We start from the raw sequence: 27,859 nt of genomic DNA on the forward strand, positions 1-27,859 counted from the left end.
ATTGTTGTATTTCAGCTATAATCCAACAAAGACCAATTCTCGTACTTTGCTGCCCTTAGATGAGCTAAGAAAATGCATCAAGTCCGACTCTAATCAACGGAGACAAACCAACCTATTTTGCGAGTCATAAACCAAAACGTAAGGCCTTCGCCTCCACTACATTCATGCCATCAGAACAAACACCAAAGTCAGTCCCTGCTAACATAACTAAACCTTTGTGACTGCAAATCAGAGCCCCATAACTAGCGTCGAAGAAGAGGATAATATAGCCCTTGAGCTTAAGACATGACTGACAAAGAATAAGCAGCAACCCCAACATACAAAATTCTGTTCCTCTACCCCTAAATCTCCCACGTATGCAAAAAAAAAAAAAAAAAAAAAGAACAATTGGAGTTCATCTGATGAAAAGACTAAACACACATTGTCCTACACATCCCAGGAGAAGAAAAATGACTAGGCAAAACATATCTAGAAAATGGAGATAAATCCAACACATCAGAAGCATGCTGATGGTGTTTATTATTCCTATATATGAGCTTTTCTTTGTTTGTTAATGTGGAAAATTCTTAACTTGCTGTATGTCTTAATAAAGTAAAGGGGAAGAGCCACCTACACCCCAAGGTTAGCTTAAATGGTTACGCAAACTCCTTTTTAACTATTATATTTTTCTATTGCAAAAATCTAATAATTGACTTTAAATAATTTTCTATAATAAATAATTTTAATATATAATAAGATAAAATTTATAAATTATTTTGAATATTGGAAAAATTATTTCAACTTATTAATTTGTCATATTCTTTTAATAGTAATAAAAACTGTTGATGTCGAAACCTGGTTGAGTTGATGATGGTGACTAGATTGTCTTGTCAACATTTTAATTTGTTTTGATGGGACACTGTCACTTACTGCTATAGTGAAACTTGAATTGTACTGATACTTTTTTTGATCTGCAACAACAAAATACTATCAAGGGCACTGGATTTTTTCCGGCAAAAATCCTCTGATGCTCAAGTCAACCATCGAGTTTTCTTTGTAAGGAAAATAATAATGTTAATCTTGTGATTTTAAGTATTTTGTATTTTTTTACCAGAATTCATCTTTTTTAGCTAAAGAAAGAAAAAAAAGTCCCTTTTTCTAGATCTCCCCTATTTCTTATATACAACTATGCATGTCACGCGTTATTGCTCATTCTTTAATGCACAGGCGTTACCAAATTGAGTATTCCACTTGAATCTAAGAGTTAATATATCTGTTTGTATAGTTATTGAGCTGTTGTTATAATGCCTGATTGTGCTTTAAACATTATAGCAGAACGTGTATATACGTTACGGATGAGCTTCCAAATGAAGCTCAACAATTTGAGATATTAAACAAAACCATGCGGCCTGATTCTGGTCTCCTCACAATATGTTGGTCGCGCCTACACATGTGACCAGATAACTTTCTCCTCGAACTGAAGTAATTATCTTTTTATGCCCCAAACAAAAACTATTTGACAAATTAATAATATTAAAATAATTATACCTGACATTTATAGTTCTGATAGAATTTACATTATTGTATATTTTTTAATTATGTTTATATTAGTATAAATCTTAAAGTCAATTTTTGAATTAATAGTTTTAGTATTAATAACATTTGTTGGGATAGACAAATAATAGCTCAATATTATAAAAATTTCATTTTATATGTTATTTTATTAATTATACTTATTGTAATATTTAATCTGTATCTTATGATATTTATTTCTTAGTTTTATCTTATTATATTTATATTTATTTTAATTGTTATGATCAAAGGGTGTAATAGTTTAATTAAAAAGAAATATGTGTAATTATTTATGAAAACAAGTGTGTCTGAGTGGTTTTTTCCCCTAAAATAAATTATAAACGCCAAGATCATCGGTCAAAGTGGTTTCAACTAGTGTTCTACAAATTTGTATTTTTTTGGTACTTTTTCTGTAAAATAGGATAATCTTTAACAGAATATTCCAGATTTATATGCAGGAGCAACCATGCGTGCACGCTAGGTTTAGTCAACCATGCCATTAATAGTTAACTGGTGTTAATTGGTGGACGCCTTGACAATCGATTCCAATGACTTAATAGTCCGTTCATCCAACTTAAAGTACATTAGAATTTAATTATACATTATGAAGTTCATTACATTTCAGATAATAGATTTTTTTTTTCATTTGAAGTAAACTTTTCAAGAAAATTTATTAATCTAGAAAAATAAAAGGTAGTTTAAATTTATGTACATTTTGATCAATACATTATAAAACAACAACTTATTAATAAAATTTATCAAACATAAACACACGAGCGTGCGCACACACGCACACACACATAATCGTAACAGTATATATAGATTATCAGACACCTAGCTGCTTTTTTGTTTAACAGCTTATAAGAAGTAGGGGTGTCAAAAAAGCCCGCCTAGACCGGACCCGGACTGGACTCGGCCAATCTGGTTCAGGCAAAACCCGGACCACATGCACATAAAAACCAGACCTGGGTTTGAAATTCTCAAACTCGGACATTTCTGAGCCCAGGTCCGGGTTCAACACCAAAAACCCGAAACCCGGACTGGATAGGACCCGGTTTTTTAATAAATTAAAAATATATATAAATATATAATTATGAATTTATGATATGCTGAATGTTATTTAAATTTATTGTGTGATTATTGTGTTGTTGAATTTAATTAATTTATTTTTTTATATATAGATTGAATGAGTTTAAGTTAGAAATTGGATGAATTTAGGTATTAGAAAGTAGATTGAAATAATTTTTATTTATCATTTGTGCAAAATTTACATTTTTAGTGTGTTATATATTTGTATTTGGCTATTTTCCTTTTTAAAGCTTGAGATTGAATGAGTTTATTTGACTATTTTCTTTTTTAAAATTTACATTGTTAGAGAAATGAAAGAAAAAATTGAAGTTATCACATGCGGGTTTAGAAGCCCGAATCAAAACCCGGACCCGGAAGGTGCCGGGCTCGAGCCCAAACCGCACTCGAAAAAATCGGGTTTTAACCCGGGTCCTGTCTTGCATTTCACTCATCCGGTCCAGTCCCGGGCAACACCAAAACTCAGACTGGACCCGGATTTTGCCAAGCCTAATAAGAAGTGACTTGTTTTTTATTAGCCACAACAATTACAAAGTAGTCCTTATAGATATTGTTTCGTCCAAAAACTTAAATTGATAGGTAAGGTTAAACAATAAAAGTTAAGACAAGTCTTAATAGTCCTTTTCAACATTGTGAGACTAGTTGTAAATAGGATGAAGACTCCCACTTTAATCCAAATGATTCATTATAGTGAGATTTTAAAATAACACTTGACACCGTGAGATTAAAAACAAAAAACACATGAGGGTACAGAAATAAAATTTTTGTAATTCAACAACTACATAAAATAATAACAAGATCTCTTGTTCATTTATAATAGGATAAACTATTTCTTTTAAGAAAGTGATCAATCACAATTTTGAAGTAAAAATCCTAAAAGACATAGCTACATATTTTGATTAGGGATGGCGACGATAAGGTGGGAAAATTAAGGGCGTGGGCCAGACTTTTTCAAGTCTAGGCCTAAGCCCATTAGATAAGAAGTGAAATAACTAAGATTGGGCTTAGGCCAGGGCCACTGCGGGCTTGGACTTTTAACTTTTTTAAATTTTTTTAAAATTGTTGTAAACTTGAATTGGGTTAATAATATCAAGTTATTATAATTAATAAAGAAGTAAAGAAAATAAATATTTAAAAATTAAAAAAAATAATTAAAGAAAAAAAGTAAATAAAAGTTTAGACATTTAATTTTTTAGTTTTGGATTCTCTAATTCAAGCATCCTCTTAACTAATTAACACTTAGAGAGTTTAATATTATAATTTTAAGTTTTTTCATTCATTATTGATATATAAATTAAGAATTTAAGTGTACTTTTTTTCCATTAGTTTTCAAATTTGAATTTATCATTCTAATTTACAAATTTATATTTTAAAAAAAGAGGGCTTCGGCCTTGCTCGGGCTTTTGTTTCTTAAGCCTTTGTCTAGACCCTCACGTGCGAAGTTCGAGACAAATCCCGTGAGAATGAGCTGGACCGGCCCGAACGTTTTTACCATCTCTAGGCAAAGGAGGGGAGGGGAGGGGACAAGCATCCCTGTAGCCATCCCCGATGTTCTACTTATATCTCTGTCCCCTCTTGTCCCAATCAAAATTATGTAAGAGGATTCTCGTTCCCTCCCCAAAAAATAACAAAGGATACCCGAGTCCCTGGTTCTCAAATTACTGATATATTTTTAATTTTAGAACTAAATTTAATCATATTAACCTAAAAATATATAAAATAAAATGCAAATGATCATGAATAGATCTTAATTCATTCTATCCCATCAAACTTTTGGTATAAATAATATTTAAATAATGAATTTCAAAACAAAATTCAAATAATGTGATTTTTATACAATATTAACGTGAGTGCTGTCCACGAGCAATGATATCTCTTGGCCACCGACTATGGAACGACGCATGTGGGGCTGCTAGCTAATGTCGCTCGGCCACCGACAACACGATGTGTTGTTGAGCTATGATGAGATGAGAATGAGTTTGGTGCTGGTTACAGTAGGAATAAATTGCAAAGGATGAGTAAGATTGTGAGAGAATGACTTAGAGTTTGATTTTTTTAATTGTGTGATATGTGGGATTGTGGGGTGTTGGTTGTAGTTAAGTCTAAATTACATTAAATATTTATATTAACTACTATTTATATTACTAGTAGAAATATTTTGATATTTGTTATTTACATCAATATTTAATATTTTACAATTTACAATTTACAATTTACAATTTACAATTTATTATTTATTCACTAATAATTCTATAATAATAAAATATAATTAAAAATTAAAATGGGAAAATAGAGAGGGATAGAGATTCCACCTCATCTTCGTCCCTTCTCTAAATAAAAAATTAAGTAAAAAGTTACCTCCATCCCTTCTCCTAATAAAAAATTAGATATAAAATCATCTTCAAAGACCTGTCCCTATATGGAGGTTTTTGGCATTCCTAATTTTAATATTTACTGACTAAGTTATTTGACTAAATTCTCACCTTCTCTCTCTTGTCACCCTCTACCATCACAATTATGGTTTAAAAAAAAAATTGTATTGGACTAAGTGATTGTAGACATTTACTATTAATGATACACATTTTCTGTTTCTTTTAATTTATTGGATTAGCATTCGAGGAGAGGACACTAGCCAAACGTCCAAGCTTCTCCCAATGTCTCTTTCTTCTTGCATCAAGGTTGACATATTGAGGATCCGTTAAGTTATATTTTAAGAAATTTCAAAGTAGATTCCGCATTCCAAATTTTATCTCTTCTTCAGTAATTTTGATGAACTGCATTGCATGTCATTTCAATCATTAAAACTTTAGGCACTTGATTTTAAATGATTGATTCATCATTAGAGATCAATTTCTTGGAAAGTTTATTGCTTTCATTACTCCCCCTTAAACTTGTTTTATGACACCAAATACATTTTTGAATTTGATAAAATCTTCTTGCTTGAGTGGCTTGGTGAAGATATCAACTACTTGATCTTGTGATTTCACATACTTGACTTGCACTTCTTTTCTTGTAATACACTCCCTTATGAAATGGTAACGAGTATCTGTGTGTTTGCTTCAATCATGAAAGATTGGATTATTAGATAGGGCAATTGCTGATTTGTTATCATCACAAATCTAGGTTGGCTTTTCTTATGGCAAACTTAACTCTTTCAACAAATTTTTGAGCCAAATTGCATGACAAACATTTGATGTAACAGATAGGTACTCAGCTTCATAGGTGGAAAGTGTGACAATTGGGTGCTTCTTTGACATCAATGTGAAAGCAGTGTCTCTCATAAAGAACACAAATCCTGTGGTGCTCTTTCGATCATCTATATCTCTACCTCAATCGTTGTTGCTATATCCAACAAGCTTGTAGTCATTAGAAAATGAGTATAATAGGCCGAAATTAATTGTACCTTTGATGTAGCGAAAAATTCTTTTTGCAGCTTTAAAATGGCTGGTTTTTTTATTCTCTATATATCAACTCACAAGTCCAACAACATAAAGGATATTTGGTCTCGTGCATGTCAAATAACATAAGCTTCCGATCAATCTTTGAAAGAATGTTAGATCTACATCTTCGCCTTCATCATGTATGGATAACTTGACTTCGCATTCCACTAGCGTGATTACAGATTTGCAATCATTCATCTTGAATTTCTTGAGAATCTCGTTTGCATAGCTTTCAAGGGAGATAAATACGCCTTCTTCTTTTTGTTTGACTTTAATGCTGAGGTAATATGTCGTTAATTTGATATCAATCATCTCGAATTCTTTGATTATCACTCTCTCAAAAACTCTTCAAATAAGCTTAGATTATTTCCAGTGAAGATGAGATCATCCACATATAAACACTCAATTAAAATGTCTCCATCTTTTTCTTTGACGTAGAGAGTATGTTCATATGGGCATTTGGTGAAGCTGTTCTCTTGAAAATACTTGTCAATTTTGCTATTCCATGCCCTTGGTGCTTACTTTAACCCATAAAGAGTTTTCTTCTATCTCAGAACTTTGTCTTCATGTCTTTTCACCACATAGCCTAATAAAAAATTCGATATAAACTTCTTCTTTGAGGAATCCATTCAAGAAAGCAGACTTCACATCCATTTAAAAAGTCTTCTATTTTTTTTAAGCAGCCAAAGAAATAATAAGTCTAATAGTTTCAAATCGGGCCACAGAAGTAAATACCTTATCATATTCTATGCCAGCCTTTTGACTATAGGCTTTTGCAACGAGCCTTGCTTTATGCCTTTTAATTTCTCCTTTGACATTTCTCTTTGTCTTGTACACCTATTTAACATCGATCGCCTTGTGACCTTTAGAAAAAGTAGTAATTTTCTAAGTGTCATTCTTCACAATGGCCTTGATTTCTTCATCCATTGCGATTCTTCACTTCTCATCTTGTGCAGCTTCTTGAAAGTTGATTGGCTCACAATAAAAAAAGAGGCAAAAGAGTGTGAGATTGTCAAGTCTATCAATTACCTTGTAGAGATCTTGAAGACTCCTTATACGTTCTTTGGTTCTTTCATTTAAAACAGATGGTAATGAATCTTCACATATGATTGATGCTGGTGAGATATGTGGAGTAGCTGGATTTTATTGTTCTTCTATTTCTTTTATCTGTGTATGATCATCTTCTTCAATGGGAAAGAAGTTGAAGTCATTCACAGTAGAGCCAAAAATTTCCTTCTTCATTGAAAATTACATCTCTGGTTATCATGATCTTCTCGTTATTTGGATTGTACAACTTGTATCATTTAGAATTGTTGTCATAGTCAATGAAGATGAACTTCTCACTTTTATCATCCAGCTTAGCTCTTTTCTCCACATGGGCAATGCTTCTAAAACTCTCAGATAGGCAATGTTGGGGTTTCTTCTACTCCATGCTTTTTATGGCGTCATGTCCCATACACTTCTTGTTGGAGATCAGTTAGATAGGTAGACTTCTCATGCAATAGTTTCAGGCCAAAATTCTTTAGGTAGTCTCTTACTCTTGAGCATGCTTTTTGCCATTTCAAGAATGGCTTTGTTCTTCCTTTTTACAACACCATTTTGTTAAGGGGATCTTGGAACTGTTAAAGGGTGCCAAATTTTATTTGCTTCATAAAACTCTACGAATTCTTTGGAAATGAACTCTCTACCTTGATAAGATCTCATTGCTTTAATTTGGTATCCAATTTCTTTTTGCACTGTAGCTTTAAAATTCTTAAAAGCTTCAAAAACTTTTGACTTTTGCGTCAAAAAATGCACTCAAGTTTTTTTTGAAAAATTATCTATAAAGAGAAGGAAATAGTTAATTTTACCAAGAGAGTTTGGCTTGAATGGACTGAACACATCAGTATGAATAAGCACGAGTAACTTCTAAGCTCTTGATAAGTTCTTTCTAAATTGCTTGCCAAGTAAATATCCTTTACAAAGTTGATTGGGATGATTGATTGAAGGCAGGTCTTTCACCATGGACATCTTTGATAGTAGCTCTAGTCCACCAAAGTTGAGATGTTCATATCGAAGTTACTAAATCTAGGTTAGATCTTTGCGACACCCCTTGAGAAATTTTACAACATCATTTTGAGTATTTAAAGGAAACATTCTATTCTTCACCATTCTTACCCTTGTAATTAGGTTTCCTTTATCATCTCTTTAGAAAAAGACTGAAATCTTTTAAGTGAATATCATAACCTTTTTTCAAGAGTTGACCTAAATTGAGGATGTTACTTTTCATACTGGGCACATAATAAATATTTGAAATTAATTGGTGGCTACCATCTTTTGCATGAAAAAAATGTCTCATTTGTCCTTCACTGGTACTTTTGAATCATCTCCAAAAGCAACATTGCCATTCATAGATTCATTTACTTCTTTGAACATGCTTATGTTTCTGCTGTCATGTGATTACTAACACTTGTGTCAATATACCATGTATTTTCTTGACCTCCACTTATTTTATTTCATACTAGTAAAACATAACATCTTCACCATTCTTCTCTTCAATATAATTCACTCTCTCATCAATTTTGGTACTTGAAGCTGTATATTCTGAAGCATAGTGCCCAAACTTTTGACAATTATAGCATTGTACTTGGGATTTGTCATACCTCGATCTTGGATTGCCTCTGCCTCGTCCTTTGGTCGAGCTTTCTCTTTTTCCATAATTGGAGTTATTGTTGTTGAAGGTAAACGACCTCTACCTCAGACATACTGCTTCCTTTCATTGTTAGAGTTTTCCTCTTTCTTCTTTGGATTAATTTCCATCTTAAGGAGTTGTTCTTTAATCCCATGCTTTTTCTTCATTTTTTCTTCATAGGCTTGCAATCTTTCTTGATGTTTTTCAATCGTCATAGTCTCTAAATCTTTCGTTTCCTCAAATGTTACAACAATATGATCAAGCTTCAAATTTACTGAATGAATTATCTTTTCAATAGTCCTTACTTTGTTTAGTTCTTCACCATTTTTTTTTAATTCATTAGCAACAGTCATAACTCGAGTAAAATAATTTGAAATATATTCAAATAACTTCATATGTAAGGATTCAAATTCTCTTTTCAATGTTTGAAAATGAACCTTCTTAACTTGCTTCGCTTATTTGTAAGAGGTTTCTAGCTTCTATCACACTTCCTTTGAGGAGGTTGTGCTAGCAATCTTTTCAAAAGTATCTTTATCTAATGATTGAAAGAAGAGATACTTTGCTTTATTCTCTTATTTTCTTAAGTCTTTCAAATTCTCTTTTTGTGCCGCGGTTAAAGTAGCTTTATTTTTTGGCACAGAAAAGCCTTTTTTTCCACAGCTTCCATATATCATGTACACCTAAGGAGCGTTCATTTTGATACTCCAATTGTCAAACTTACTCCTCTTCAATTGTGGAACTTGAAATGATATCATGCCATCATTTTCCATAATTCACAAATTGAGCAAGAATTTGGAGATTATGAATGCAAAGATGGATTCGGAACGTCGAAAAATCTTAAGAGAAACATATGTCAACTACTAATCAATGGGGAATGACGGTCAACAGTCAAAGTTGGTCAACGGTCAAAAATTTGGTTCGGATCGGTTGACTTGACTCGGTTTCGACTTGATTTGGTTTGGCTTGAAATAGTGTGGCTCAACTTGGTGAGTTGACTCAGTTGTAGGGCAAAAAACTTTGGGCAGCAATTGCGGGGGTGTTCAGACTCCAATCAAGCTGATTTTTGTGGAATTATTTTTGTCTCGTCGAGCCCTTTGATTTGATATGCTACAATGCTATGTGGAGCATCGATAACTAGCTCTGATACCACTTTGTTGGAGAATTTCAAAGAATAAAAGATAAGTTTTATTGGAGAAAGCTCAAGAACATCACTAGAACAATTCACACACTCTCACAAAATATTCTTAGAAGCTTTGTTTTCCTTGTTATGCTTTCTTTTTCTTACACTTGATGCATATAACACAAATGGCATAGGTATTTATAGTGAATGAAACACAAACATAATCATAACAATACACATCACCTAACATATTCCACTAAGCTTTCATCATAGCACCAAACATATTCCACTCAGCTAACATGCTCTAAAGGAGTCCTTTAATGGCATCCAAACTATAAAACTAATCTCCACTCAATTAGATACTTCATGGATATAACATTGTAGGATCATGATGATGGAGCATAATAATGAAGGGCCATATTCAACTCAACACCTCATTCCACTTAAATGAATTATTCATGTAAAACAAGTTTAGTGTTTTCAACAAGGAGAGCTTCAACTGCTGGCAATTGAGTTGTTGTATGTAATACATATATTTTTTTTTTCAGTTGCTATTAATTTAAAAAAAATACTCTTTCCAATATTGCCGTTTCAAGAATTATTTTTATTGCATTTGGGGAGCAGATAGTAAGGTCTTGTTTGGTACTGTCATTGGACATCTATAATTTTTAGACTATAACATTGAAATATTTGGTAAATAATTACTAGTGTGGTTTGGGAGCTAAGTTTTTTCTTTGATCTCAAACTTATATGACAAAAAAATTATAATATCCTTTTAATTTTGCAAAATATATTATATAAAAGTCATATTTATCACAAACTACTTTTATAATATAGTACCTCAATAACATATAAAACTTAATCATTTACGTGTGATTAAAAATGTCAAATTACTTTTCCACCACAAAAAAAAAAAACCACCATTCTTACATCAAAAGAGAAATGACAAATTAATACATTAACTTAAAAGAGAAGAATAAAAATAGAGAGAGAAAATTATAGAATTTGAAATGTTATAGTGATTTGTTCAATATAGAGAGAAATTAAAAAGTCCACTAATATTTTGTTATTAGAAAACTAGCTATATAGACTATCCTAGATAAATTATATTATAGAATAGCCTAAATATATTTATCCTCACTAATAATAGGTTACGTACTCCTCAAGGTCAACAAGATGTCTAGCCCAAATTGTTTTTATTTTTATTTTTTCTTTTTCTTTTTATCCAATAGCTGAGGTGTAATGGAGCAATAGTAATAAAAGTTGCTGTTAATTTTATTGTTCTCTTTTTCTAATTGTGTTTGTATCAAATGTACGAGTACCAAATTTTCCAAAAAATTAATCCTAGTGCTATAGCCTAGTAGTAACCTAACTCATCAAAAAAAAAAAAAAAAAGTGGAGATGGTGGGTTCAAGTTCTTGTAATAGAAAGACTCATATCTCTACCACATATTAGTTAGGGATAAAAATCCTTCTTCATAAATGTGAGTAGACGGTGGATTTATTCCCTGAATATTAATGAGATAAAATTTGGACTATAACTTAAAGGTTAGCCCCATAAATTTCTGTTTGTATAAATCAATAAATTTATAGATGAAAATTCCTAACACCATGCATATGAATGATGCAATTTCATGGTATTATCTTACCAAAATATCGTCAACTCAGGCGTCTGGTGTATGTACACTCTTTCTTTAGTAAGAAGTTCAACTCTCAACTTCTCTTCATTTGACAACTTTGTCTCTTGCTAAATTGACAGAAATATATGCGAGTACAAAGCAATGGACTTTTGACACATACACACCCATAATTTGTTGTAAATTCCCACTCCCCATTCTTGCCTTTACCTTTTAATTTGTGACTCCACTCCGTCTTATAAAACTAGGTTGAAGATTAAAAATAATAATAATAATAATAATCCACTAAGGCACAGAAAGTGAAATTTTGTTAATTCAATAATTATGCAAGGGTAAACTCACTGTGAATCACAAATTAATTAGAAATAAAAATCTTTAAAATATATTTAATTTGACTCTATTTAATAAATTTTTATTCAGTATTGAGCTGAGTCATCCTACATCAAAAGTTATGCATTATTATTCGTTATGCAATGAGAATTACGCTACAGTTATGATATTTTCAGACAAGTTAGTAGCTACTTGACTAAAGTCTCTCTTCATCTACCATCTCTTCTCACCATATATGATCACAATTAAGGTTCAAAAGGTTTTATTGGATACAAATATTGTAGGGCCCTAATTCTTATTAATGTTGCGCGTTTTCTGTTTCATTTAATTTTTTGGGTTGGCATTTTGTGGCCAGTAGCCAAATTACCTCCAAGCTAGCTAGGTTACTTTTCAAGAAATTTCCAAATCTTTGTCTCTTCTTCATAATTCTAATGCGTGTCAATTCAATCGTTAAAACTTCAGGCACTTGATTTCCGTTGAATCATTCGAGATTTTCTTGGAATTACAGAGAATAATTTCTCAAATTGTGGATCATATTACTAATTATATTTTATTCTGCTTAAAAAAAAATGTTTTTGGACGGCAGATGATGTACTTAATACTTTCGAATTCATTTTTTCTTCGGCATCGTCGTAGCTGAATCAGTATTATATTTTTCTAATTATCTCAACCGCAAACTTTAAAAAATAAATATAAATTCCTATAATTGATGTAGGTAACATTTAAAATTTAAATTTAAATTAAACTGATGAATTTGTGATAATTTATTCTTTGGCTATCTTAAATTTTGTCTTTAATTAAAGAAATAAATATTTAAAAGGAAAAAGGACACCTACACCCCTAAGGTTTGGGAAAACGGTCACAAAGACACTCAAGTTTTCAAAAGGGATACCAAGACCCCCTTTTTGACCATAATACTCTTTAAATTTAGTAATTTAGAAAACTGACTTTGAAGTTTTTTAATTAATAAAAATTTAATATAAATAATATAATCTATCTAATAATATTAAATTATTTTTAACATTTAAAATAATATTAAATATTAAATTATTATATTTATTTTAATTATATATCTGTATTTATTATAGAGATTTTTAACAAATATTTGGATTAAATAGATTTACAATTAACAAAATGCCTTCTTATTAATACTATTAAAATTATTTTTAATAATACCCAAAATAATTTTGATTTTAATTTATTTATTTTAATATTATGTTTCTATTTTTTATTAAATTGCTTTAATGTAATAAATTAGGTCTAATAGATTGTAAAATATAAAATACTTTTAAATATTGAAATTATTTTAAAATGTATACATTATTACATTTATTTTAATGCCATATTTCTATTTATTATAAAATTTTGGGGTCAACATTTTTGGGTTTATAACATCAAAATATATTATTGTCAAAATGAGGTCTTATATTCCTTATTGAAATCTTAGGGGCCTTTGTGATTATTTCCTCAAAAAGGGTGTCCTTTTTTCTATTTAAAATTTACCTCCAATGTAGTGCGGTATGCAAAGCAAACATATATACCGGTATTCTTTTTTATTGTTCGTTTGTTGTTTCATAACTCAAGTGTTAGAAAATACTAGTCATGAGCAGCCATAGTAAGAACTCATGCCCTAAATAATTCTAGGGTGCACTACAAATTTATGTATTTAGGCTCTCAATAAATTTCAGATGATAATGTATTTGTAGAAATAATAATTCAAAAAATAACAAAAGTAATAGTAGTGAGTCTGGCCATGGACTACCACGCTTTGGCCACTTTCCATTGGTGCTACATTGGCCTCCTATGATATGGTCTTCGGTGCTACCACCTCGGTCATCAGCTCATCAAATCCCTTTGCTTACCCATGGGGCAGCATCCCACAACTACCACCTTGCAAACGCCCTTCACCGTGGTGAGTCCCATCACCTAAACCAGCTGTCGACACTCAATCAAACTCTAATTAAGGCATTATCATGTCTCTATGATGTGGGTCTACTACTTGCTTTTCATAAGATAAGTAGGTTTGGACTTTGGAGTCAATGAATATCGTGTGGGATAAGTATATAATTTTCCTTCATTTTGTCAACTCCGTTTAAATATGAAGTTGTACTCTCATTTTCCGTGCATTTGTCAACTTTGTCTCTTGCTGAGTTGACACAAATATATATATGAGCTCAACGCATTGGACATTTGACACCATATAATTTTGTTGTAAAATACCCATTAATTTTTGCCTTATAATTTTTTCACAATGCCTAAAGCTGAAGCTGGATCCCTTAAGTCCGAGGCGAGGTTCAGAACTTATTGCCAGCAGAAAATGGAGCAAGTTCTTTATCTCCCTCATAAGAGAGGATGCATTAAGCGTCGAATTTTCTCATCTTTTTATCACGAGCTGAAGGTTATTCTTCACGAACTCGGTTTTCATCCCCTTTGTTCCTGTTTTGGCAGTTCTTCTTCAGGATGAATTTTATTAACTAGCTGTTGATGCTTTTGAAATCTAGAGTCTATAAAAATGCGAATATGTTCTTAATTATCATAGTTCAGTGTATATTATATTATACAAATAAGTCTAGCCATTTTATAAATTAAATTCAGTACTTAAACTGTTTTCGTGATATGTACGAAGCTTTATTGTAACTTTATGATCTTTTGATGTATGCTACTGTGATGGTATTTATATGATCAACCTTGGGAGTGCAACTAATTTCATTATCTATTTCTCATGAGTCATGAGCAACACAACGTGACCTCTCATTTTGGTTTTATTTATTTATTTATTATTATTATTATTATTTGTGTGATATTTTTCCCTTGTTAATTACTTGCTCTTCTGATGTCTATTCTTTGTCACACTGTTGACATGATGAGGACAACTTAAGTTACTTTAAGGAAATATCCAAGAATTATACCAATGGCCTTTTAGAAGCTTTCATGAACAAATAACAATAATAATAATAATAATTGGCCTTGTAGTCCAACGGTGGGGACAACCAACAGCGGATGCAATAGTTTGAGTCTATCTAGGAGTTCTTTCTCCTTTTCTATTATACTTGGTATCTATAAACGTTGTATCTAAATTTTTAGCGGACCTCTCGTGTGACGTATCATAATATACCTGTACAAAAGAAAAAATCCAAAAATCTGTTTTAGTATCCCATATCTTTATATTGTCTGGAAACTCCTATAATGTCAAGTTAATCATTAAAAAGCCTTGGGCACTTGCAATCTGATTGAAATTATGTAACGAAGACATCTCAAAAGTCAAAAGGGTTCACAATCCGGTCCGTATTATATGCAGATAATTTTGTTTTTATTTGGAAAGAATAATGAATTAAATGTTTAAAAACATTTTTATTTGCGCTTATTCTAAACTTAAGAGAAATTCCAATTTGGCATTTATAACATTAACTCTGGGCCCAAACCTACTTTTGACATTAATTAACCATTTGTTCTTGCCCTTTGCGTTACAGTAGTCACGGATGTCTTTGCTTCATCTTTTTAATTTGTGACCTTCATTTTCTTTTCTCTTTGTTTTATTTTTTAAATAAATTAAATAACAATCATATTAAAATTGAATGTAGGACGTTATTTTAAAATTTTAAAATTTTTATTATTTTAAAATTTTCTATTTTAATAGAGTCAATTATAGCATGTATCTTAATATTTTATTTCTATTATAATTATGATTTTTTTTTACATTAACTTAGTAAAGTAGGTTTCCTCTATTATAAATAGAAAGGTCTTATTATTATTTTTATAACTTCAGCTTCAATTATTTAATAAAAATTATTTTTTTATAGTTTTATCTGTGATTATCTATTAAAATCTCTCTTCTAGAGTCGTTTAGAATGGAGCGTCACCTAATCTCACTTTATACGTTATTAAAAATCTCATTGAGTCATTTGAATCAGAATGAGATCTAATCATGCTTTGATAGGGATATAACCTAATCGTGTTGACTTGGTTCAGTATTAAAACAATATCTAATGTTCCCTACCAATCAATTCTGCTTCTACTATGTTACTATGTTGCTCTGTCATACAGATAATAATGCTTTACAACAAGATTATAATAATGCCTCACAACAAGCTTAGAAAATGCTCTAATCCAAACAACTCAAATAGAGAGATTTAGATAAATAATTACAAAGGAATTATACAAGAGGATTTTATTATTAATTAAAGGTTATCAAATATATTATTTAACGACTCTATTTACAATAGAGCAAATCCCCTAGCTAGCCTAAGAATACTCAAGTTTGAAAATTGAATCCTATCTAGATAATAGTAGGAGGACTCTAATAACATACTATAATACAACTCTAATAAAATCTTATTAACAAAAATTAGAACACTGGCTAAAGTAATTAATTGTCCAAAATCATTCCGCTCCTCTTGAAAGAAACTCATCCTTGAGTTTACGTGCAATCTGAAGGATAAAACTTGTAACATAGTGACACGACTTAAAATGTGTTTGATTTTCTCTCAAGTATAAGAGTGCCTAGTTATAATATATCTCGGTGAGTCCGAGGTCGATCCACAAAGAAAAAATTTAATTTGTTTATTTTATTTTATCTAAAATTTGAAAATAAAATTTAAATATAAACAACTTAATTTAAATAAAACTATGAAATTAAATTAGTTAGAGTTGTGGATTCACTCTCAGTTGTAAATAAAACTTAATAAATTCTTTTTGCCATTTTTTTAGATTTATTGCCCAAAAGATTAATTATATAAATTATTATTATTTTCCCTTTCATTTTAAGATGGATTAAGTATTCATTGTGCCAAAATTTAATTTATCTACAATAAGTCAAAATACCATTTTACCATACCTTATATTAGGATAAAAAGAATTTATTGTGCCAAACTCCCTTATTTGTCTACAATAAATCAAAATTTCATAATATAAAATATGTATAAAATTAAATAGAAAATAACATTAATTTATAAAATTAAAAATTGAATTTTATTAAATCATATTTATTTCCTAAGAGTTTCACCTTCCCCTAACTATTAATATTTAGCCAAACATTTTTTTAATAAAGGAAATTACTAAAATTGAAAAACACATAATTAAAAATGGAATTTGAAAATTGAAATAAAACTAATTTATTGATTGAAAATAAATTACAAAAAGAGATGAGAAGAAGAATTTGGGGGGAAAGAAGAGAAGAGAAGGTGTGGAGGGGTGTGTTCACCCCCCTCCCCTCTATTTATACTAATACATGGTAAATCCACACCACACAAATAAAAAAATATAATTACATCTTAACCTTACATTTGTCCCACTAATAATCCCACTAATAAAACATAAACCTAACTTATCCACTCAAGCATATCCAACACATTCCACTAACAATTACCATACCTAATATGGTAAAAACTTATAATTTTACAATTATTACATTTAGCGTGGTAAAAACGTAAAAATTTACAACAAAAGTCTTGGATCCTCCTCGACAATGACTTAATTTCTCGGACTTTCGGAATCCAAATTTGACATCCATACATTTGTTCGGAACCTCAAATTGCATGAAATTATTATTTTTACCTAATAAACACACAAAAATACACAAAATCAAATATTTAGAAAAATAATTAGAAATTCACAATGAGTTACACAATTACAAATATAAATTACATTAATAGCACAAAATAACATTTTTATCCCTTAGTAAACATACAATTTTTAACACTAACACACCCCCCAACTAGCTTATTGCTAGCACCTAGCAATTAAAGCGTTATATTAAATTAAGATTTACAAAATTCACATGCAAGTTAATAGTTGTTCATCTATCCTCTAAACTACCAAATAAATAAACTCTCCCAATTTTATTTTTTTTTTAACTCTTGGTCATCCACTCATTATCCAGAATATCATAAATCTTCTTTTGTGCTCAAGTAAGTAACACAATACTTATGGAGTTTCATTAAAAAAAAACAACATTTTCGTTCTAAAACTCATTAGAAATTCTATCTTCAGGCAGTAGATTATTCAAGCTCTTTTTTTTTTTTTACAAAAATATTGCGATTTTAACCAATGTAGTGAGCTTTAGGCCAGTGACTCCCAGACCAGTTGATCTTAGGGCACTAGGTGTTGAAACACCCCTACAGACTTAATTACTCGGGTTTTTAATAAATAAGCAAACAATATATCTATAACACATGTAACGAGCTTTAGGTCAGTGACTCTCAGATCAGTTGACCTTAGGGTACTAGGTGTTGAAACACCTGTACGGACTTAATTACTCGGGTTCTAGATATAACAAAATTAAACTCATTTAATTTTTTCTTTTTTTTCACCTTTTTTTTTGGAATATACACTTTCTACTACCTTAGATATTATCCCTAATAAATTAAAAGAACTAAATGCTGCAAAAATTTGAACTTACAACCCACTAGTATGTGTCATAGTGTGTGTGTGAAGAATGATTTAATAATACTTGTTAAATGAGTAAACAACAAAATAACTTTATAACTAAATGGAGGAGAGTTCACAAATTTGAGTAATTCAAAGAAAAGGGAACAAAAACAACTTATTATGAATTTTAAAATCAAAATATAATACAACAAGACTATTAGGATGCGTCTAAAAAATTGTGACTCTTTACACAGCCATCCTAGACACAAACAAATTGTTGTTTTTGGTTTTTTTTTTAAATAAACACACTTATTTACAATTTACATCAACTACCCTCCCCCCAACCTAATCTAAACATAATTCATAATTTAAAAATATGCATGCAAAAAGAAAAATTAAATAATAAAAGAAGAAACAGGAAAGATCACACCTGAACAAGCCGCTGAAGATGCGTTTCTAGAGTTGCTACACCCTATATTTTGTCATCTTCGACAAAAGCATTGCTAGGATTTGCTATATTCCACAGTTGTCAACTATTCCCTCCCCCCAACCTGAACAAGACATTATCCTCAATGACTTAAAGGAAAGAAGTAGAGTTTAGAAGACATAACCTCATAGCTCTGAGAAGATAGTTACAACCGAAGAGTTACTTCCAACTTGTACTTCTTACTAGGGTTAGGGTTACCATCATTAGTCGACTATTCCAATGCCAATATCTTAGGATCTCGCTCTGGTTTGTAAGCTTGTAAAAGATCAAGTAACTCATTAGCAATAGAAGCACAAAGAAAGAGATTTGTCGTAGAGATTGGAATAAAATGATTCTTAATTGCATGGTTAATGAATGTGAGCAACCCATCAAAAAAATTATTAACATTTAGTAAATCAATGGGTTTTTTATGGATGTTTAAATGGGCTCAAGATGCAAATGTAATCAATGCCTCTAAAGTTGCAAGATCTCCTTGCAAGAAAATGAAAGCGTCAGCATGAGTTAACATCTCAGTTATTCGCTCTTGCATACTTGAGACAACTAACTCTTCTCCAATTGGTACATCAGACCTGCATCCCAGAGGTTTTAAGGTTTATGGAATGATACCTAGTACCTGGTTTTCTCTAATAAAAACAGCTTATGAGACAAGTTTTGATAACCCGCGGTCACCTCCTCTATATACAAGGTGCAGTTTCCTCTCAGCTATGGCACGACCAAGATCTACAGCTGCTTGAACGAACTCTTTCTATTTTCCATAATGAAATCCAGAGAGCACACAAATGTTTTTGAATTGTCTACTCAAAGATGTTGCCATTAGAATAATCTTCAAAAACAAGTTGTGAGTGGTTTGGAAAAAGAGCTCTTATTTAAAGATCTAAGTGACAGACAAAATGAGAAACAACTGTAAATGGGTTGGTGTATTTGTTAGATGGTGCGTAAAGCTCATGTCTCAATTATTCAAAAGCAAACAGTAAAAAGAAAAGCAAACAGTGAAAAAAAAAGTAAAAGAAAACAAATAATGATTAAATACAAAATCACTCCATTAAATGCAATAATGCAAATGATAAAAGAACAATGAAGTAAAAGGATATTTACTGGTAGTTGTGATTGTGGCTCACATCTTCTCTGGTTTTACGTCCAGTAACGGCTTGAACGCCCTCTATGGGTTGAGGATAGGCTTCCAATTTAGTTTTCTTATAAACTGGCAAATATGGTATTTTTTAGTTAGATTCCTAAGACTAAACTGTGCACATTATTTTTAGAATAGTCTCTATAACCTGTGTATCTCATATTGCACATGTCCGCTTCGATGCGTCTCTAGAGATCGTAAGATATCATCCAACAATTTTTTACTCATGTCATCTTTAACGAATTTAATTTTATCTCCTCGATTATCAGAAACCATTCCTAAAGATTTACAAACTTCTAGTTTGCAACTAAGTCGTACACAATTATGACATTCTGAGCCAAGTCTTCTAGCTCTCCGTTTTTTAGCAAATGTGCTTTTACCAAAACCAGGCATGTAAGAAATAAATGGATCAGGATGTTAACATTTATGTATTCATAATGTTGATTTTGATGATAACAAACAAAATTAAGAATGATTAAGTTTTTAAAAGCTCAAATTATTTTTGTACATTTTAAATAAATCATTATTTTCACATTTTAAAGGTTTTATATTTAATGGAAAAATGATTTTATGAAATTAGTTGTTTTTCAAGTTTATGGTTTAATTGAAAGAGTTTTGAAAACTTTGAAATCAACAAGTATTGTTTGAAATTTTGGAGAAGGATTTATTTGAAAAGTATTCATAGCATTTTGGGCCATATCATAATTGCAGAAAGTTTTGGGAATGGTAAGCATTATTTAGAAATTCTAAAATTGGTCTATTTGCAAAATTTATAACGTTTTGGGCCATAATATAACTATATAAAGTTGAGAAATTATCATTTGTATACCCTTAGTTTACTCCATTATCAAAAATACTACAACACTTTGAGGGTGTATCAATCGTCCACCCTAAGTTGACAAAATGTATCAGCTGACTACCAAACCGTTAGTTGCCGTTTAAGTATGATGACGTCAGAAGGGTAATTTGGTCTTTTCATATGATACAAGTGATAATTTAAGGGTATACAAGTGATAAAAAGAGAATTTAAGGGTATACAAGTGATAATTTTCAAGGGTAAAATTGTCAATTCACTGTAACTCCGTTAACTTTCAAACAACAACTAACGGTTTGGTGGTCGGCTGATACATTTTGTCAACTAAGAGTGGACGATTGATACACCCTCAAAGTATTGTAGTATTTTTTATAATAGAGCAAATATAGGGTATATGAATGATAATTTCCCTATAAAGTTTTGGGGTCAAACTGTTATTTTATAAAATAGTTCACTGTAGCAGTTACTGTAGAAACGGCGATCCGACATCTTGATAACGGCTCGCCGACATCGAACAGAACTGAAGATTAGCCTCTGGACACTAACGGCAATCTGACATCTAGATAACGGCTAACCGACATTGTACAGAATTGAAATATTAGCCTCTGGACACTAACGACGATCCGACATCTATTAAAACGATGATCCGACAATTTGAAAATTCAGCCCAACGGTCATATTGACCAGTCAAACGGTGATCCGACATCTAGTTAACGGCGATCCGACAGTGAGCAGAAAGTCAATAACAACTAGTTTTTAGCTCCAACTATAAATAAGCTCATTCAAATCCAAATATGAATAATTCCAACGATCATCATTGAGCAAAATATAGAGAATACAACTTTTATTGAGCTTTAAATCCTTGTATTCATCTCATTCATTCACACATTGAGCTTTCATTTGTGATCAAACACATTGTGTGAGAGAAATTCATTTGTAATCCTTTTTGTAAAATCAAGTTAAAAGATTGTAAGTGTTGTGATACACTTAGGTTAAGAGATTGGGGATAATCTCTTATTGTGAAGGTCTATTGACACCTTGGAAGTCAATTGTAAACATTTGAAGCCTTGGAGGCTTGCTTAGTGAAATCCTCAAGCCCGGTGAGCTTGGAAACGTGGACGTAGGCGGGGATTGCCAAACCACGTAAAAATCATTGTGTTAGCTCTCTCTTCCCTTACTCCTTTATTATTATGCTGTATTGAATTTATTGTTTTTCATTCCATTAAGGCATTAGATTAAATTGTTGTGTAATTTGCTTAGCTTAATTTTTAAAATCTCAATTCACCCCCTCCCCTCTTGGGTTGCATAACTAGAATTTCACAGGAAACTCACCAGCTAATCGGACCTTTACTTCAATTAACCAACAAATATCAGAAGGAATTCTATTGATCATTAACAAACCCAACCTTTCACAACGAGCTTTGTAAATTTTTTTGAGTGCATTTTGAGGGAGAGAAGGAAAACGCTTTTGCAATTTATGTTGTATTTCTTCCATGCATGATTTTGAGATTTCAGTTTTTGTGGGAAACTAAGGATACCGACTTAAAAAGTCATAGAGTACCGTTATCCACCATTTATACGGGAAAATAAATCAAAACACACTAAAATCAAATCTACAAAATCAAATCAAACGTGAAAGCGAATAACAAAAAAGAAACACAATATGTACAAAGGAAAATGAGCTTACATTCTTCCTCTCATTGAGTTAACCTCAAGCTCCAATGGAAATTCATATATACCACGCTCTATTGCTTTGAGTTGTCTTTCTTGATCCTTAACGTAGACCACTAATTCTGGTGGTTGTCGTTCCCAAATTGGATGTGATTTACAGCTTTGTATCAATCTTCTCAAGTGAAATCTTATTCGCAAAAGTCTTTTAAGATGTGTGAACAGAATCTTCCTTATTGAGGTACTCATGATGTATAATGATGAATAAAACACAATTATTAAACACACTTAAGTAAGAAATATCACAACACGTATCATTTAAGACAGTCAAACAATTCAAACGGTAAAACAACAGTGAAAAGTTAAAATACTCATTAAAAACTTAATCAAGATTTTGTGGGTCACTCAAATTTATTTCAGTGCATGGCTCACGTGATTGGTATTCCAGATATGGCTTTATTCTTTGTTCGTTAACTTTAAATGTAACACTATTTTTTGGATTCTCAATTTGTACAGCCCCATGTGGATATACATTTTTTTACAATAAATGGGCCACTCCACTTTGACTTTAGCTTTCCTGGAAACAAATGAAGACGAGAATTATAAAGCAACACTTTTTGACCAATTTCAAATGTTTTTTGAAAAATTCTTTTATCATGAAAAAGTTTTGTTCTTACCTTAATAATTCTTGAATTTTCATATGCATCATTTCTTAATTCCTCAAGTTCATTCAATTGCAATTTTCGCACATTACCAGCATCATCCAAATTTGAATTAAAAGCTTTAACAGCTCAAAATGATTTATGCTCAAGTTCAACAGGTAAGTGACAAGGTTTACCATATACTAGCCGATAAGGTGACATTCCTAAAGATGTTTTAACAATACGGTATGCCCAAAGTGCATCAGTCAATCGAAGAGACCAATCTTTGCGGTTTGGGTTAATTATTTTTTCTAAAATTTTTTTTATCTCCCTATTTGCTAATTCAACTTGACCATTTGTTTGAGGATGATAAGGGGTAGCAATTTTATGTGTAATTCCATATTTTTTCATTAAAGACTCAAATGACTTATTACAAAAATGCCTACCTCCATCACTAATAATGGCTCGAGGGATTCCAAATCGACTTAAAATGTTTTCTCTTAAAAATTTAACGACAGTTTTACTATCATTATTTCGACAAGACATTGCTTCAATCCATTTTGAGACATAATCAATTGCAACTAATATGTACACAAATCCAAAAGATGGTGGAAATGGACCCATGAAATCAATTCCCCAACAGTCAAATATTTTAATCTCAAGTATGGGATTTAAGGGCATTGTTGTGCAAATTTTAATGTACTCGCAAGCGCACGAATCTATTGTAGTATAGATCTATGGTGACGAGTGTCGATCCCACGAGGAGGTGGATTTTAATTGTGTATAGAATTAATTTTGTAAATGGGTTGTTGGATTTATGGTGGAAATGATTTGGAATATGCTAAGACTTAAATTAAAATGGCGAGAATAAATTCTAAAATTGGAATTGCAATTGAGAGAATAAATTGAAGAGAAAATCTATTAAATTGACGTACTTGGGTATCTGGATCCGTATCAACATGCATCATGGGCTAAATAATTCGTATTAATGCCAATTAAATCATGAGGGGGGAATCCACACCTCATGAACCACGCTCTAATCAATATGGTGCTAAGGGCTTATCGTGCCAAATAATAATAACCTTGTACCAGAGGGCCGGTGAAACCAAGGCGGTACTAGACAAGATTAGTATTATTTGTCGACGAGAAGTCAAAACATCCACAAAAACTAGAGGGGAAGAGAAAATAAATTTACCAAATAAAGCCCATGACACATGTTGAGACTTCACCTTCAACCCAAGCTTGAAAGAAAATTAGCCACTCATAATTGAACTAGGGGCAAAATGGGAATTTATTAAAATACGAAGAAAATACAAGATGGAGAAGGAATTATAGAAAATGGATCCCAAAAATAGATTCAGAGATATCAGATTAGGGGGGGGAGGCCCCCTTTTTATAGATACATGGAGTAAATCATGGCCATCGGATTAAAAACAGTTTGGACGCTCAGGATTGCGCCACGTCATCAGTCAACAGTCCACGGTTTGACCACGCGGATGAACAGTAACACGGTTTGACCCGACTTTGAACAGTAACGCGGTTTGACCCGGATGAACAGTAACGCGGTTTGGTTGAAAATAATCCTGTGTGATGCATGCACCGTACGCGAGATTTTTCGTCCACTGATATGCTGCCACGTCACCATCAACAGTACATAAGAATTTTAGTCAAACAGGATCGTGACACCTCATCAGTCAATGCCACATCATCGGTCAATGCCACGTCATCATCCGTCTATGTGAACAGTGTCGTGAACAGTAACGTATACAGTACCGTACACGTGAATAGTACCGTACATGTGAATAGTGCCATTTTTCCTTTTATGCTCCTCCTAAGGTTTTCGACCGTCCTGAGTTCAAAAGTGATGTCCGTTTTGCCGTCTGATCTCTCCTTTATTGTGAAATGACTATAATGCCCCTAAAATACATAAAATACTTAATTAAAATAAAACACATGTAATTAAATCACAAGAAGGTTAAATATATAAAAGTAAGGGTTGTTAGTAAGACTTAAAATGTAAAATGACGGTTTTCTCCTTTATAAATATGCATTTTCTAACACTCAACACACCCCCCAACCAGCTTATTGCTAGTCCCTAGCAAATAAAGCGAAAACAAAATTCAAATTCAAAATAATTTTTTTTTTGTTTTAATAGAAACACTCGTATTTATTCCATCAGATTAATGATAGCAATCAAATAAAAGTATAAGCATTATCTCCAGTCTAAAGCAACATCACACCCACATCAACCATCCACATGAATTAGCCCAGTAGACTTTGTTTTAGCTACTCTCAAGAATGACATGTCAAACCCCAAAATCTCACTGGAAGTAGTGACACTCTCACAAATAAATTAATCCCAATAAAAATAGTCACTCCAATGAATGGTAATTGAGAGAGAAAATAATAAAGAAGTGATATCACATGCTCTCACCAAGATGAAATAAATATGCCCTCAGCTTAGAAATAATACGATCTCAAGTCAAATAAAATGTTAGTCAACCCACTTTATTTATCTTTTTTTTTTTTTTTTTAATTATGCATCACTACATCTTTTTAGCCCATATAACTAGCTTCTACTTCAAACTATAGTTCCCTAAAATCAAGAAGGACTTTTATTAGGACGAAACGTAGGCTAGGGACATGGCTAACAAAGAAGGAAAATAAGGAAAACAAAGTGTATGTTTGAGAAAAATGCAGAGAATTTTTTTTTTTTTTTTTCTGGAAGTTGCAAGGTGGATTTCACCTATTTTTATTCTTTTGAAACAACAACTTTTGTTTTTGTTTTTGTTTTTTTTGTTTTTTTTTTTTTGCTTTTATTTGGCATAACTTCACTGAACAAAATAATTATTTACATTTTCTCAAACATACATAGGTGATGGAACTTATAAGATATCAGGTAATACTCCAAATCGGAGTGGGTCAAGATGATAAGTTGACAAAGAAAATGTTTTTTTTTTTTAAAGGCTCAAAAGGGTTAACTATGGATATTAAATAAAAGGGATGGCTTGAAAGGCTCAAACGGATCAAAGATGGCCTCTCCATCGTCTTTTAGGGCTCTAAATAATTTTCCATATCTACTAGTTAGATGGGCCTCCAAATGTAGCAACACACTCTTTTTTTTCTTTTTTTTTTCTTTTTTTTTACCATTTTTTTAAAGGGTTAACTCAAAAGAAATGTAGAGATCGTGTATAAAATAATAAACTGCTAAGCTGTATAGAGAATGGGCAAAAGGGTTACTCTCCAAGAAAATGATAGGCTCAACAACTCACTTGGCACTTATTTATGACATGTTCATTCCTTCAAGCAACTCATATTTGTCTCCGACATCAACATGTAAAGTAGCAAACATAGCGTAACATCACTTAAGACCAAAGATAATACAAATAATAAAATTTGAAATTAATCATGTCATCCAATGTTAAAACAAATAACACAAATTTGTTTTTTTTAACAACATTCTACCCCCCAACCTATTCTAAACATGAAAGAAAAATATGCATGCAGGAATGTGAAAATGATGTAGAAAAATTTATTAGAAAAAAATTTTTTTTTTTTAACTAAGAAGATGCGTTTCTAGAGGCACTACACTCCATATTCAGCCATCTTTGACTCAAAAGTTGGAAAATGTATATTTATAGAGGAGAAATTAAAGAAGAAAAATAAACATAAACACATAATAAAGAAAAAGAAAATGTCTGAAATTAATTTTTTTTTTTGAATTTTTTTTTGAATTTGTTTTTAAACAATGAAGATGCGTTTCTAGAGTAACTACACTCCATATTCAGCCATCTTCAACACAAAAAGTTAGCAACAGTTAGTTTCTACAACAAAAAATTAGTAAAAACTTAACCAAAATTCCACAATTGTCGACTATTCCCTCCCCCCAACCAGAACGAAACATTGTCCTCAATGTTTGAAATGAAAGAAGTAGAGTTTAGAAGACATCACCTGGGTGGTGCAACACAGAAGAAAATATTTACAGGCGGAGAGTTAAATCTAATTTGTACTTCTTACTGCGGCTACTGTTACCATCATTATTTGGACGCTCCAACACAAAGGTCCAGGGGTCTGGCTCCGGTCGATAAGCTTGTAACATATCAAGTAGCTCATTAGCAGTGTGAGCACAAATAAAGAGTTTTTTCGCATTAGAGGGAATGAAATAGTTTTTTATTGCATGGTTAAGAAATGCGATAAAGCCATCATAAAAGTTATTGACATTTAACAAACCGATGGGTTTCTGGTGAATGTGTAGATGGGCCCAAGATGCTAGTGTCATAAGTGCCTCTAGTGTTGCAAGATCTCCTGGAAGGAAAATAAAAGCATCAGCATAATTAAGCATTTCAGTTATTCTTTCTTGCATACCTGAGACGACTAACTCTTCTCCAGTTGATGAGTCAGACGAACTGCCCAATGGTTTTAGGACTCTTGGGATGATGCCTAACACTTGACTTCCTCTGATAAAAGCTGCTTCGGAGACCATTTTTGATAACCCTCGGTTACCTCCTCCATACACCAAATGTAAATTTCTCGCTGCTATGCTTCGACCAAGATCTATGGCTGCCTCAACGAACTCTTTATGTTTGCCATAGGTAAATCCAGAAAGCACACAAATGTTCTTGAATTGTCTATTGGGAGTAGCTGCCATTGGAATATTTCTCAAAAACAATTTGTGAGTGTTTGACAAAAGAAATCACATTTAAGAGTCTTGGTGATAGTGGGTCACAGCTGTGAATGAGGTAACATGTTAGTGTCAAATAACGCATGAAGCACATGGCTCGCGAGTCAAAAAGAAAACAGTAAAAAGGAAAAAGCAAACAGTAATAAAATTATTAAAGACAATAATGCAAACAATAAAACAACAGTGAAATGAAATAAAATAACAGTAAAGTAAAAGGATATTTACACGTAGTTGCGACT

General features: G+C 31.7%; 1 pseudogene; it reads right to left on the reverse strand.

Moving 5' to 3' along the window:
- The window catches only part of LOC127898877 (uncharacterized), a 147,233-nt pseudogene that overhangs the window by 107,858 nt on the left and 11,516 nt on the right, over positions 1 to 27,859 (reverse strand).

This window comes from Citrus sinensis, chromosome 7, assembly GCF_022201045.2.
Source record: "Citrus sinensis cultivar Valencia sweet orange chromosome 7, DVS_A1.0, whole genome shotgun sequence".
Classification (NCBI taxonomy): Eukaryota; Viridiplantae; Streptophyta; class Magnoliopsida; order Sapindales; family Rutaceae; genus Citrus; species Citrus sinensis.